This window comes from Giraffa tippelskirchi, chromosome 11 (genome assembly GCF_054371585.1).
Source record: "Giraffa tippelskirchi isolate mGirTip1 chromosome 11, T2T-mGirTip1v1.2.pri, whole genome shotgun sequence".
NCBI classification, from domain to species: Eukaryota; Metazoa; Chordata; class Mammalia; order Artiodactyla; family Giraffidae; genus Giraffa; species Giraffa tippelskirchi.
The window spans coordinates 63,866,258-63,878,913 of NC_137285.1; the positions used below are offsets into that span (position 1 = coordinate 63,866,258).

Consider the following 12,656-nt stretch of genomic DNA (forward strand, 5'->3'; position numbering starts at 1 on the left):
TATGATAATATTCATGTTTCAGTGCTATTCTCTCAAATCATCCCACCCTTGCCTTCTCCCACAGAGTCCAAAAGTCTGTTCTTTACATCTGTGTCTCTTTTGCTGTCTCGCATACAGGGTTATCTTTACCGATTTACTAAATTCCATATACATGCGTTAGTATACTGTATTGCTGTTTTTCTTTCTGGCTTACTTCACTCTGTATAATAGGCTCCAGTTTCATCCACCTCATTAGAACTGATTCAAATGTATTCTTTTTAATGGCTGAGTAATAGTCCATTGTGTATATGTACCACAGCTTCCTTATCCATTCGTCTGCTGATGGACATCTAGGTTGCTTCCATGTCCTGGCTATTATAAACAGTGCTGCGATGAACATTGGGGTACGCGTGTCTCTTTCAATTCTGGTTTCCTCAGTGTGTATGCCTAGCAGTGGGATTGCTGGGTCACATGCAGTTCTATTTTCAGTTTTTTAGGGAATCTCTACACTGTTCGCCATAGTGGCTGTACTAGTTTGTATTCCCACCAACAGTGTAAGAGGGTTCCCTTTTCTCCACACACTCTCCAGCATTTATTGTATGTAGACTTTTTGGTAGCAGTCATTCTGACTGGCGTGAGATGGTACCTCATTGTGGTATTGATTTGCATTTCTCTGATAATGAGTGATGTTGAGCATCTTTTCATGTGTTTGTTAGCCATCTGTATGTCTTCTTTGGAGAAATGTCTGTTTAGTTCTTTGGCCCATTTTTTGATTGGGTCGTTTATTTTTCTGGAATTGAGCTACATGAGCTGCTTGTATATATTTGAGATCAATTCTTTGTCAGTTGCTTCATTTGCTATGATTTTCTCCCATTCTGAAGACTATCTTTTCACCTTGCTTATAGTTTCCTTCGTTGTGCAAAAGCTTTTAATTTTAATTAGGTCCCATTTGTTTATTTTTGCTTTTATTTCCAGTATTCTGGGAGGTGGGTCATAGAGGATCCTGCTATGATTTATGTCAGAGAGTGTTTTGCCTATGTTTTCCTCTAGAAGTTTTATAGTTTCTGGTCTTATGTTTACTTTAATCCATTTTGAGTTTATTTTTCTGTATGGTGTTAGAAAGTGTTCTAGTTTCATTCTTTTACAAGTGGTTGACCAGTTTTCCCAGCACCACTTGTTAAAGAGATTGTCTTTTCTCCATTGTATATTTTTGCCTCTTTTGTCAAAGATAAGATGTCCATAGGTGCATGGATTTATCTCTGGCTATCTATTTTGTTCCATTGATGTATATTTCTGTCTTTGTGCCAGTACCATACTGTCTTGATGACTGTAGATTTGTAGTAGAGCCTGAAGTCAGGCAGGTTGATTCTTCCAGTTCCATTCTTCTTTCTCAAGATTGCTTTGGCTATTTGAGGTTTTTTGTATTTCCATACAAATTGTGAAATTATTTGTTCTAGTTCTCTGAAAAATACTGTTGATAGCTTGATAGAGATTGCATTGAATCTATAGGTTGCTTGGGTAGTATATGCATTTTCACTATATTGATTCTTCTGATCCATGAACATGGTATATTTCTCCATCTATTTGTGTCCTCTTTGATTTCTTTCACCAGTGTTTTATAGTTTTCTATACCTTGGTCTTTTGTTTCTTTAGGTAGATTTATTCCTAAGTATTTTATTCTTTTCGTTGCAATGGTGAATGAAATTGTTTCCTTAATTTCTCTTTCTGTTTTTTCATTTTTTGTGTATAGGAATGCAAGGGATTTCTGTGTGTTAATTTTATATCCTGCAACTTTACTATATTCATTGATTAACTCTAGTAGTTTTCTGGTGATTTCTTTAGGGTTTTCTTTGTAGAGGATCATGTCATCTGCAAACAGTGAGAGTTTTACTTCTTTTCCAATCTGGATTCCTTTTCTTTTTCTTCTCTGATTGCTGTGGCAAAAACTTCCAAAACTATGTTGAATAGTAGTGGTGAGATTGGGCACCCTTGTCTTGTTTCTGACTTAATGGGAAATGCTTTCAATTTTTCACCATTGAGTACAATGTTTGCTGTAGGTTTATCATATATAGCTTATATTATGTTGAGGTATGTTCTTTCTATGCCTGCTTTCTGGAGGGTTTTTATCATAAATGGATGCTGAATTTTGTTAAAGGCTTTCTCTGCATCTATTGAGATAATTATATGGTTTTTATCTTTCAATCTGTTAACGTGGTGTATCACATTGATTGATTTGCAAATATTGAAGAATCCTTGCATCCCTGGGATAAAGTCCACTTGGTCATGATGTATGATCTTTTTAAGACGTTGTTCAATTCTGTTTGCTAGAATTTTGTTAAGGATTTTTGCATCTATGTTCATCAGTGATATTGGCCTGTAGTTTTCTTTTTTTTGTGGCATCTTTGTTTTGGTATTAGGGTGATGATGGCCTTGTAGAATGAGTTTGGAAGTTTACCTTCCTCTGCAATTTTCTGGAAGAGTTTGAGTAGGATAGGTGCTAGCTCTTCTCTAAATATTTGGTAGAATTCACCTGTGAAGCCGTCTGGTCCTGGGCTTTTGTTTGTTGGAAGATTTCTGATTACAGTTTCAATGGGCAATGCTTGTGATGGGTCTGTTAAGATTTTTCTCTTTCTTCCTGGTTCAGTTTTGGAAGGTTATACTTATCTAAGAATTTGTCCATTTCTTCCAAGTTGTCCATTTTATTGGCATATAGTTGCTGATATTAGTCTCTTATGATCCTTTGTATTTCTGTGTTGTCTGTTGTGATTTCTCCATTTTCATTTCTAATTTTGTTGATTTGATTCTTCTCCCTTTCTTTCCTTGATGAGTCTGGCTAATGGTTTGTCTAATTTATTTATCTTCTCAAAGATCCAGCTTTTAGTTTTGTTGATTGTTCAAATGGTCTCCTTTGTTTCTTTTTCATTTATTTCTGCCCTAATTTTTATGATTTCTTTCCTCCTACAAACCCTGGAGTTCCTCATTTCTTCTTTTTCTAGTTGCTTTAGGTGTAAATTTAGGCTATTTATTTGACTTTTCTCTTGTTTCTTGAGGTAAGCTTGTATTGCTATGAACCTTTCCCTTAGCACTGTTTTTACTGAATCCCATAGGTTTTGGTTTGTCATGTTTTCATTTTCATTCATTTCTATGCACATTTTGATTTCTTTTTTGATTTCTTCTGTGATTTGTTGGTTATTCAGAAGTGTGTTATTTAGCCTCCATAAACACTTCCTAACACCGTACACAAAAATGTTTGTATTTTTAATAGTTTTTTTCCTGTACTTGTCATCTAATCTTACTGCATTGTGATCAGAAAAGATCAGAAGCATGAATTCTTAAACACTGGGCCACCAGGGAAGTCCTGCGCACTGTAATTTATATAATTATATTAATTGCATTAGTATCATATAATTACTAATTATATATTATATATACAACTGAATCACTTTATAGTATACCTGAAACTAACACAATATTGCAAATTCACTATACTTCAATAAGAAAGCATGAAAAAAATAAATAAAATTGACTAGTTTCTTATCTGAGCCTTGAGAGAGAAGCCAGCTAGGATCCTTTTCTTAATAAGTACAGAAATATTTGAAGACTATGGTCATATCTCCCATCAACATCCTTTTCTCAAGGCCATAGAACCTTGGGTATATTCACACATTTCTTTCCAAAACTTTTAATCATTTAGGGGCTTCTTTAGTCAGTTTTCTTCAGCTCCCACACATTCTTTGGGTATCATTTCAAAGTAAATGAGACTCTTGCAGGCTTAAGCAATGTACTCACAGGAATAAATTTGCTTTCCTGTTATTTCAGGAAACTTTATTCAGAAACTGAACTCCTGGCAACTCAAACAAGGCCCCAGTTAATATCCAAAAACTGAGGAAGGAATTTAGCAGAGAAAAAAAATCCCAAACCAAACAGCAGCCCTAGAACCCATGTTAGAAATTTTAAAAGGATCAGCCCCCATGAGTGTTTTTAGGTTAACTCAGTAACTGGCCTGAAGGAAACATCTCTGTATGGATGTTTTTATATATAAGTGAAACAACAGTATCAGATAACATTTACTTAGTGTTTACTATGTACTAGATACCTGTTTCCAGGTATTAATTCATTCAAACTGCATAACTATCCTAGGAAGTCAATGCTATTTTTATCACTCTCATTTTACATATTGGGAAATTAGAGCTCAGGAAAGTGAAATAATCTGCCCAAGATTATATGGGCAGGAAAGCAGAGAAGCAAGGGGAAACAAGATAAAAGAGAGAGGCGTAGAAGGAAGGGCATGAAGGTCAGCGCTTTGAAGCCCTGGCATCATGAGTAATGGTGGCAAAGACCTAGAGTTCATCTGCAGAGCAGTGCTTTTTCATATTCAAGAAAATGAATATTCATGGGCATGTGGGGTGGCAGGAGGGAGAAGTCTGCATCTTAAGAAGCAATGTGCCACGAGCATCCTGAGCCAAAGCTATTGATGCCTGATGCCCCAGGCATTGAGAGGTTGGCTCTCTGAAGATGGATTCATCGTATACAAAATTGGTAAAGGAGCCCACATCTGATTCTCTGCACTCTGAGCTAGAGCTGTTCAGCTCTGGGCTACTGCACACCTGCCCTGTTCTCTAGACATCCTTAGTCTTCTGGCAGATCTGCTGTTCAAATATCTGTTGAGATGTTCATGGTAGTAATGCCTACCTCACAAGGTTGAGGGTCTGGAAAAATATTGTGCCCAGAAACACTTTTTAAACTACAAAGTAATTATCATTATGATGACCCCAGGCCATCAATTCAGAGTGATGAGCAAGTAATCCGGAAACCCATTTTGATGGAATTCTGCATGGGTCAAAGCTCAACATAATTAAATACAAAATGGATAATATAGCATGTTTAGGAAACAGTGTGATTTTGATTACTGTGCCTTTTATTGTTCCTACACTGGTCATAACCAAATGTACTTGCCATCAAATACTTTGCTATGAGTCACTGCGCTTTCCAGCCACCTTTCCATGGATTTCTACATTGCTCAGGCCTCCAACTTGCTCAACTTCCTGCCCTGGACATTCAAGCTGCAGGGGAGGGATCAATAGGATGGAAACATCGAAATGTTAAAAATGGGCTTGGGAAAGTCACAGAAAAAAAAATCTCTCAGAATGGACAAAATCCTGTAGTGCATAAATCCCAAACGCAAGCCACCCCTGGTGTTAACAAACCCAAACCAAAACATCATTAACTCCATTGTGATATGACAAATAAAATGACTACTGGGTTAGTATATTTCTAAGAAATAGCAGAAAATCAATCATAATCACCACAGTTTTCTATGTCTTCCTGTAGGTAAGATATTTACAGACTCAGTTAAATATGTATTCTTTTGTTCAATCAGCACCAAGACGGTATTCTACTTGTCTGGGCATTTAATTAGTGTCATGTTTCAAGTGTCAGTACTGTCTGTCTGCTAATGGAGAAGAGCTCGGAATTTCAGTTCTAGAGGCACTTACGTGGCTTTTTGGCAAGCTCCTTTATGATGTCCAGTCTTCACAGCTGCCAAGGAAAGCTGAGAGCCAGGTCTCTGAGGGTGGCTTGGAAGTTAGTGATGTCAGAGGAGTACACAGAAATGTCACAATCAAATGACCAGATGGATGTGGCAAACCTCTGGATTGTGCTGCAGTTCTCATGTCAGCCCGGTCCAGGAAGATGATCCACAGGCACTGCTGTTCAATGGTGACTATGGAACTAAAAGCAAGTCTTGCAGCTTCTCATTGAAATAGCAGGAAGAAAACAAACAGAAACAAAAACCACTTGCTCCAGTTTGAGCCTTGGTGTAAAACCTAAAAGCATGTGAACTTTAAACGTGTTTGAAATATTTAAAATCTATTAAAGTCAAAACTGCAGAAGATTCTAAAGTAACATACAGGTGTTTATTTGAAATATTCTGTCCAAAGCTGGCTAACCACCTGCCAATCCCATCATGGATTTCATCCCAGTCCCACACCATGTTCCAGGCAGCAGCCTAGCAAATGGGCTCAGAGAACGGTTCCTTCAAGATCAGCCAAGCAGTTTTTGTGAAATGTACTTCTCATGAAATTACACAAGGGTGTTTTGATGGAATTCTGCACGTGTCAAAGCTCAATGTAACTAAATATAAAATGGATAATATAGCATGTTTAGGAAACAGTATAATTTTGATTACTATGACTTTTATTGTTCCCATGCTGGTCTTAACCAAATGTACTTGAGACAAACAATTTTACAGATGAGTTGCTTGGGAGATAGAAGTAATGTAGTAGGAATAGTGTTAATTGCTTACTCATGTCTGAATCTTTGCAATCCTATGGACTGTAGCCCACCAGGCTCCTCTGTCCATGAAATTCTCCAGGCAAGAATACCAGAGTGGGTAGCCATTTCCTTCTCCAGGGATCGGACTTGGGTCTCCTGCATTGCAGGCAGATTCTTTATCCTCTGAGCCACCAGGGATTTGCCATGAATTCAAAAAGCACTTGTGTAGGTCCCTTACAACCCTATCTCACTCATCTCATCTCATTGTCTCATCTTTTTTGATTTCTCTCTATTAATTTATCTTGCACTGTTAAATTAGTGTTTATTTTTGCTCTGGGCTTCTGTGCCCTGTCTTCTTTGGATTTTTCTGTATTCTTTGGTTTCTATCAGCCCTCTCATTGTTGTCCATCACTTTAGACACAAAATCCTGTCTCTGAACTTGTATAGATAAACGTGAGAGTATAGCTTTTTATTTTCTTAAATGAGAATATGACTTTAATCCATTAGTATAAGCATTTATAAATGCACTATTTTGTACACATTATTTGATGAGGGTGCCTATGACTATCAGGTAGGGGCAGAGTCTTCTGATGGAGAAAAGAAGAGACAGCAGAGAATAAAGGCTTGAGTTAGGGCTATGGGGAGAGATTGGAGGGGAGCAACAGATGAGGCAGAGGGAACTGAGGAGCAAGGAAGCATCCATATGGAGACCATGAGGCCACATGTCTTTCAGGTCAGCCCCTCTTCCACGACCGTAATTCTTTCTGACTCTTTCTTTGCTTCTCTGGGCTTAAGGGTGGTCCTGGCTTCCCTGTACTGCTGATTCTTGGGTTTTCTCAATCCTTTTCAGTTCCCCTAACACTATCAACATCTTTGTAAGATGTCTCTTCACTAAACACTCCACCCACCTGACTGTATCCTCTAGCTCCTGCCCAGGTTCAGGCCTCGTTTCCCGAAGGTGGTTGAAGTTTCTAGAGGGCAGAGATCAAGTTGTGCTCACCTCTGACTCTTCCTGGCCTTGGACATAAAGCCTTGTGGGAAATTCTCCACAAATGGTGAAGGCAGCAAAGAAAAGAAGGGGAGGATAGGTGAAGGGAGAAGAATCAGGAAGGAGAAAGGAAGAAAGAGCTGGTCTGTGGGAGGCTAGAAGGCGAGCAGATGGTGGTTTAACATAGCAATGGGGACCAACTCAGCTCCCTAGGACTCTGCTCTCTGACCATAACGGTAAAGGCCACGCAGCCAGGAAGGACTGAGGCCCACGTGGCCGTCTAGTTAGGCCCTCCACTGACAGGTCTTTCTTTTTGAACACCCACCTGACTCCTCATTGTGCAAAATGCCTTTACTGCCACCTGTGGTGACTGTATGATGCTAGGGGAGCATGGGCTCCTCCCTTTAAGTTAGAGGCCCTGGGAACCTCCCCGGGTGGGAGACGACCCAGTGCTGCATGGCCCCAAACCCAGCCAGCTGTGGGACAGTGGCCACAGGTCCTCTCACTGCACTCATTGGGCTCCTATTGTGTACAGAATATTAACTGACTTCAGGATAGGAAGACATAGGGTCTCTACCCTCAACAGTTGAGGGGGTACCAGGCAGAGTCCATGGAATAGGCGGAAGGGGCCTTTACAGAGCATCACATCAACCCAAAAGGATGAATTAGAAAGTCCAATTGAAATAACATCAGCTGAGCAAAAAGCACGGTGCAGATGAGGATAGTCATGCGGGATGACTCAGAAGGACTGGCTAGAATTTGAGCCAGATTTGCGGTGAACACATTCGACCAGGTAGCTTGGAAAATGCATTAGAAAACAGTCAATCAATGTCAGCCATGGTCCTTAGGAATGTGGATCTTTGGGTCTTCTGAGGATGTTTTGTTGCTGGCAGAATAAAAACTATGTATTATGTAAGGGTGTGTTCAACTGCTTTGTATTTTATTTTTTCTCAGTTTGGCAACCTCCACCAATAATGGTGCACAGTAGAATTACAGGGATTGGAAATTCTGTTTCTGAAACTCAGATCATATGTACTGATTGAGTATTTGCAACAGATTCCTATTTAGTCATCCCCCTCTTGGCTGGTAAGGCCATGGTGTGTCCAGCACGCAGGAGAGATCTTTGATCCCATCTCAAATAAAATAGACTAATGCACATTTATTTTTGCCATTTTCATTATCACTAAATGAAATGCCAGTGAACATTTCAATATAACCTCTAGAGAAAATAAACCACTTTCCTAACTGACATCAGTTCTCTCTCATTGTAAAGTTGAACCACAAATTTGGAAAGCTCCATTCCTACTAGGCCAAAAGCACATCTCTTCATATCACACTGTTTCAAAGCTTTGGTATGCGGAGCTCCCATCCTTGGTCTCCTCTGGAAGAAGCTGATCTCCAGAGACAAATACATGATAAGAAAAATGGAGCATAGCATGCCTATTGAGAAGAGTCTTACATTTTTTTCTCCTTTGATATATTTGTGTTTGTGTTTTTTTATTGAAATAAACAACAAAAGATTGTTCCCTCTTGTCTCTATATTAACCATAAAACTGAACGTCTCACTCAATGATGGAAGAGAAACCTATTTAACAAATCATTGTTGTTGTTGTTTTTCAGTTGCTAAGTTGTGTCTGATTCTTTGCAACCCGATGGACTGCAGCATGCCGGGCTCCCCTGTCCTTCACTATCTCCCTGAGTTTGCTCAAATTCATGTCCATTGAATTGGTGATGTTATATAACTATCTCATCCTTTGCTGCCCCCTTCTCATTTTACTTTCAATGTTTCCCAGAATCAGGGTCTTTTCCAATGTGTCAGCTCTTCACATCAGGTGGCCGACGTATTGCAGCTTCAACTTCAGCATCAGTCCTTCCAATGAATATTCAGGGTTGATTTCCTTGCTCTCCAAGGAACTCTCAAGAGTCTTCTCCAACACCACAACTTGAAAGCATTAGTTCTTCAGTGCTCAGCCTTCTTTATGGTCCAACTATTACATCCATACATAACTACTGGAAAAGCCATAGCTTAGACTATACAGACCTTTGTCGGCAAAGTAATAGATCTTCATTTTAATATGCTGTCTAGGTTTGCCATAATTTTTCCAAGAAGCAAGCACATTTTAATTTCATGTCTTCAGTCACTATCCACAGTGATTTTGCAGGCTGAGAAAAGAAAATCCATCACCGCTTCCACTTTTTCCCCTTCTATTTGCCGTGAAGTGATAGGACTGGATGCCATGATCTTAGTCTTGAGTTTTAAGACAACTTTTTCACTCTCCTCTTTCACACTTATCAAACAGCTCTTTAGGTCCTCTTCACTTTCTGCCATTAGAGTGGTATCATCTGCAAATCTGAGGTTCTTGATATTTCTCCTGGCAGTCTTGATTCTAGCTTGTGATTCATCCAGCCTGGCATTTTGCAGGATGTACTCTGCATAGAAGTTAAATAAGCAAGGTGACAATAATACATCCTTGACTTATTCCTTTCCCAATTTTGAACCAGTGTGTTGTTCATTAAGGTTTTAACAGTTGCTTCTTGACCCATCTACAGGTTTCTGAGGAAACAGGTAAGGTGGTCTGGTACTCCCATCTCTTTAAGAATTTTCCAGTTTGCTGTGATCCACACAGTCAAAGGCTTTAGTGTAGTCAATGAAGCAGAAATAGATGTTTTTCTGGAATTCCCTTGCTTTCCCTATGATCCAACGAATGTTGGCAATTTGGTCTCTGGTTCCTCTGCCTTTTCTAAACCCATCTTATGCATCTGGAACTTCTCAATTCACGTACTGCTGAAGTCTAGCCTGAAGGATTTTAACAAATCATAATAAAGGCAAAACAGAGCTAGAAACTAGACCAGATTGGCCATTGGGTAGTTTAGGAAATATTGTGGGGGCAAAGCATTAAAGAACTAAGAAAACTGCTACCTAGAGATGATGGAGCCTCCAGCGTTTCAAACATTTACTCATTCAAACTATTTCCTGAGGACCACCTCCAGGAACTGGGCAGAGAGTGGTGAACAACACATGAAAATCACTAGTGCTTGAGACAGACGATAAGCCAGACAGATAAATAAAGTAAGAACTCCTCTTTGTCTTTCTGCTCCTAAGTCTCATAGTAATCTTCATATAATAGGAGCACAATGGGAACAGTTAGAGGGCTTACGGCTGCTGTCTCAGGTCAGCTCAGGAATTCAGATTGTGCAGCAATGAATGGGCTCTGCCCACTAGAGCTTCCCAGGACCTCTAATTTAGAGGGAGAATCCCAAGCCAGTCCCCTAGGGTTGTATGGCAGTCATCATTGGCAGGAAAGGCATCTACAGCATCAGAAGCCAAATAAACAGTGGCAAAATATGCAGTGTGCCAGACGGTGCAAAGGAGCAAAGGAGAAAAGTAGTTTAAAAAGGGACTTTGGAATATTAAAGGGGTGCAAGATTGTAGGGAAATCTCTGCCATTCATCCACAAAGAGGATATGGAAGTATAATAGAAGAGTGAAGTACTTAGAATCTAGCCAAGAGCTAGACTTACCACTCATCTATGTAGTTGAGATTCTGTGTGTTAAACAGCAGTAGGATATGAGATTCTGAGGCAGAAGATCTGGCCCAAGCTGTCACTTCTGGCCAGAAGAACTTGGGTTAATCCTCTAACCTCCCGAAACCACACAAAGGAGAAAACATCTTCATGGCCACTACCACAAAGCCAGGTTACAGCAAGAACCTAATTAAACATTGAATCTGCAAAGTCTTTGCTGATATTAGAGCTCTGGGAATGCTTGGCAAACACAATTTACCAGGGACTTCCCCCCAGAATTTGTATTTAGTAGACAGACCAGAGATGGACCCATAGTTTAATTCAGTGGTTCTCAATCGTGGATGAATATGAGAATCCCCTAGAATTTCCTGAAAAATGCAGATACTACAGGCCCATGCCAGATAAATTAAATCAGAATTTCTGAAGCACAATCAATGATAAGTATTTTTAAAAAGCTCTCCAGGACAATCTAGTGAAGTCCAGGACATTGTGAGAGATTAAAGTTACAAGTCACCAAAAGGTCTAATCCACCTTTCTCTTAAATACCGGTGGTCTGGGGTTCCCTGGCTTCACCTAGAGTGAGTACTAAGTAGTTCCAGGGTAAGAATGTTGCCAGAGATGCTCTAGGTCTTTGCTTAAAATCCTCTAACTCTCACCCTTAGCAGGAGTTAATGTAAATCATTAAGTTGAAGGGTCCGGAGATAAGAAAAGAAGTTACAAACTGAAAAAAAAAAAGGAACCAGCTTAGAAATGACAACAAATCTGACCTTCAACAGACCCTGAGTCTCACAGGATGCTGATTTGGCTACATTATTATATGAAATGATACGCCCACCAGCAGCCAGGACCAGGCAGAAAGAGCCATAAAAGGATAAAAAGGGTGTGGCCCCCACTCCCTTGAAGAATGTTTTCTCCTTCCCAGGTAGACTAATGTACACACCTCCCCATTTCACTCCTCCTCCTCTTATCTTTACCTTTATTCTTTAAAATTAAATCCCTTACCAGATAGGCAAGAGGTTGATTATGAACTTAGCTCCTGCTTTTTCATCCTTTGGCCATTGAATGAAACTTGTGCCGCATCAATCTCAGCTGGGGTTTTGTTATTTGACTACTCAAACCCCAACAGAAGGAGAACCCTCCCCTGCCTGGGCTGAGCTATGGTCCAGACAGGGTCCATATGACTTAATTCGATTACAGGAAGTGGCATCTTTCCAGGTACACAAGACTCATATATTTGCCAACTTCTGGAAGAAGAGAAGGCATTGGCTGCCCCCTCCATTGTTCAGTCATTCTGGTGATGAGGATGCACATCCTTTACGTGTATCCAGCATCATGCCTCCAGCATCATGACACAGTGCAATAGGAAATGGAGTGTGTGAGTCTCTAAACATGAAATTGACTCAGCCTGTGACTGTCACCGCATATTTCCTCACTTTTCATCATCTTCAATTTAAAAATTGCAGTAAACACTGAAATGTATCAATTTTGAAAACAATCCCTGATTATAGTGTCCTGGTATCACAAGTGTCAAGGGCAACTTGTCAAAGGAAGATACAACCTATTGTGTACAACACTGACCAAAAAGATTGTCTGAAAACAGGAGTGTTTTATTTAAAAAAAGAAAAAAAGATGCGGAAGATAGATTATTGTGTGATGCTTTCTACTTAGATACAAATATCACATGAGATTTTTGTCCCCTTACAAACCAATTCTATATGTTGAAATATGACAAGTCTTTTCCTCTTTATTTCATTTATTTTGTAATCTTTGCCAGATACTTATAAGTGGAAAAATGAGGACCTTCAACAGGAAATGTAAGAGAAGAAAAAAAAAAACCCCAAAATATGGTACTAGGTTCCTTCACAGAGGGGTGTTTCTGTGAGATGCACAGC

At 39.5% G+C, this 12,656-nt stretch overlaps 1 protein-coding gene across 4 annotated transcripts in view; it reads right to left on the reverse strand.

The window, feature by feature from the left end:
* Positions 1 to 5,550, reverse strand: part of LOC145525598 (uncharacterized) — a 94,384-nt gene extending 88,834 nt beyond the window's left edge. The window contains exons 1-3 of one of the 4 annotated variants that reach the window (XR_014068317.1): positions 5,475 to 5,550; positions 4,936 to 5,042; positions 928 to 3,344 (exon numbers count right to left, since the gene is read on the reverse strand). The gene's annotated coding sequence lies outside the window, so the exon portion shown is untranslated. Of the gene's footprint in view, positions 1 to 927; positions 3,345 to 4,935; positions 5,043 to 5,474 lie in introns of those variants that run through there. The other 3 variants (XR_014068318.1, XM_081539055.1, XM_081539054.1) reach the window with 3 other exon arrangements.
* Positions 5,551 to 12,656: the final 7,106 nt, after the last annotated feature.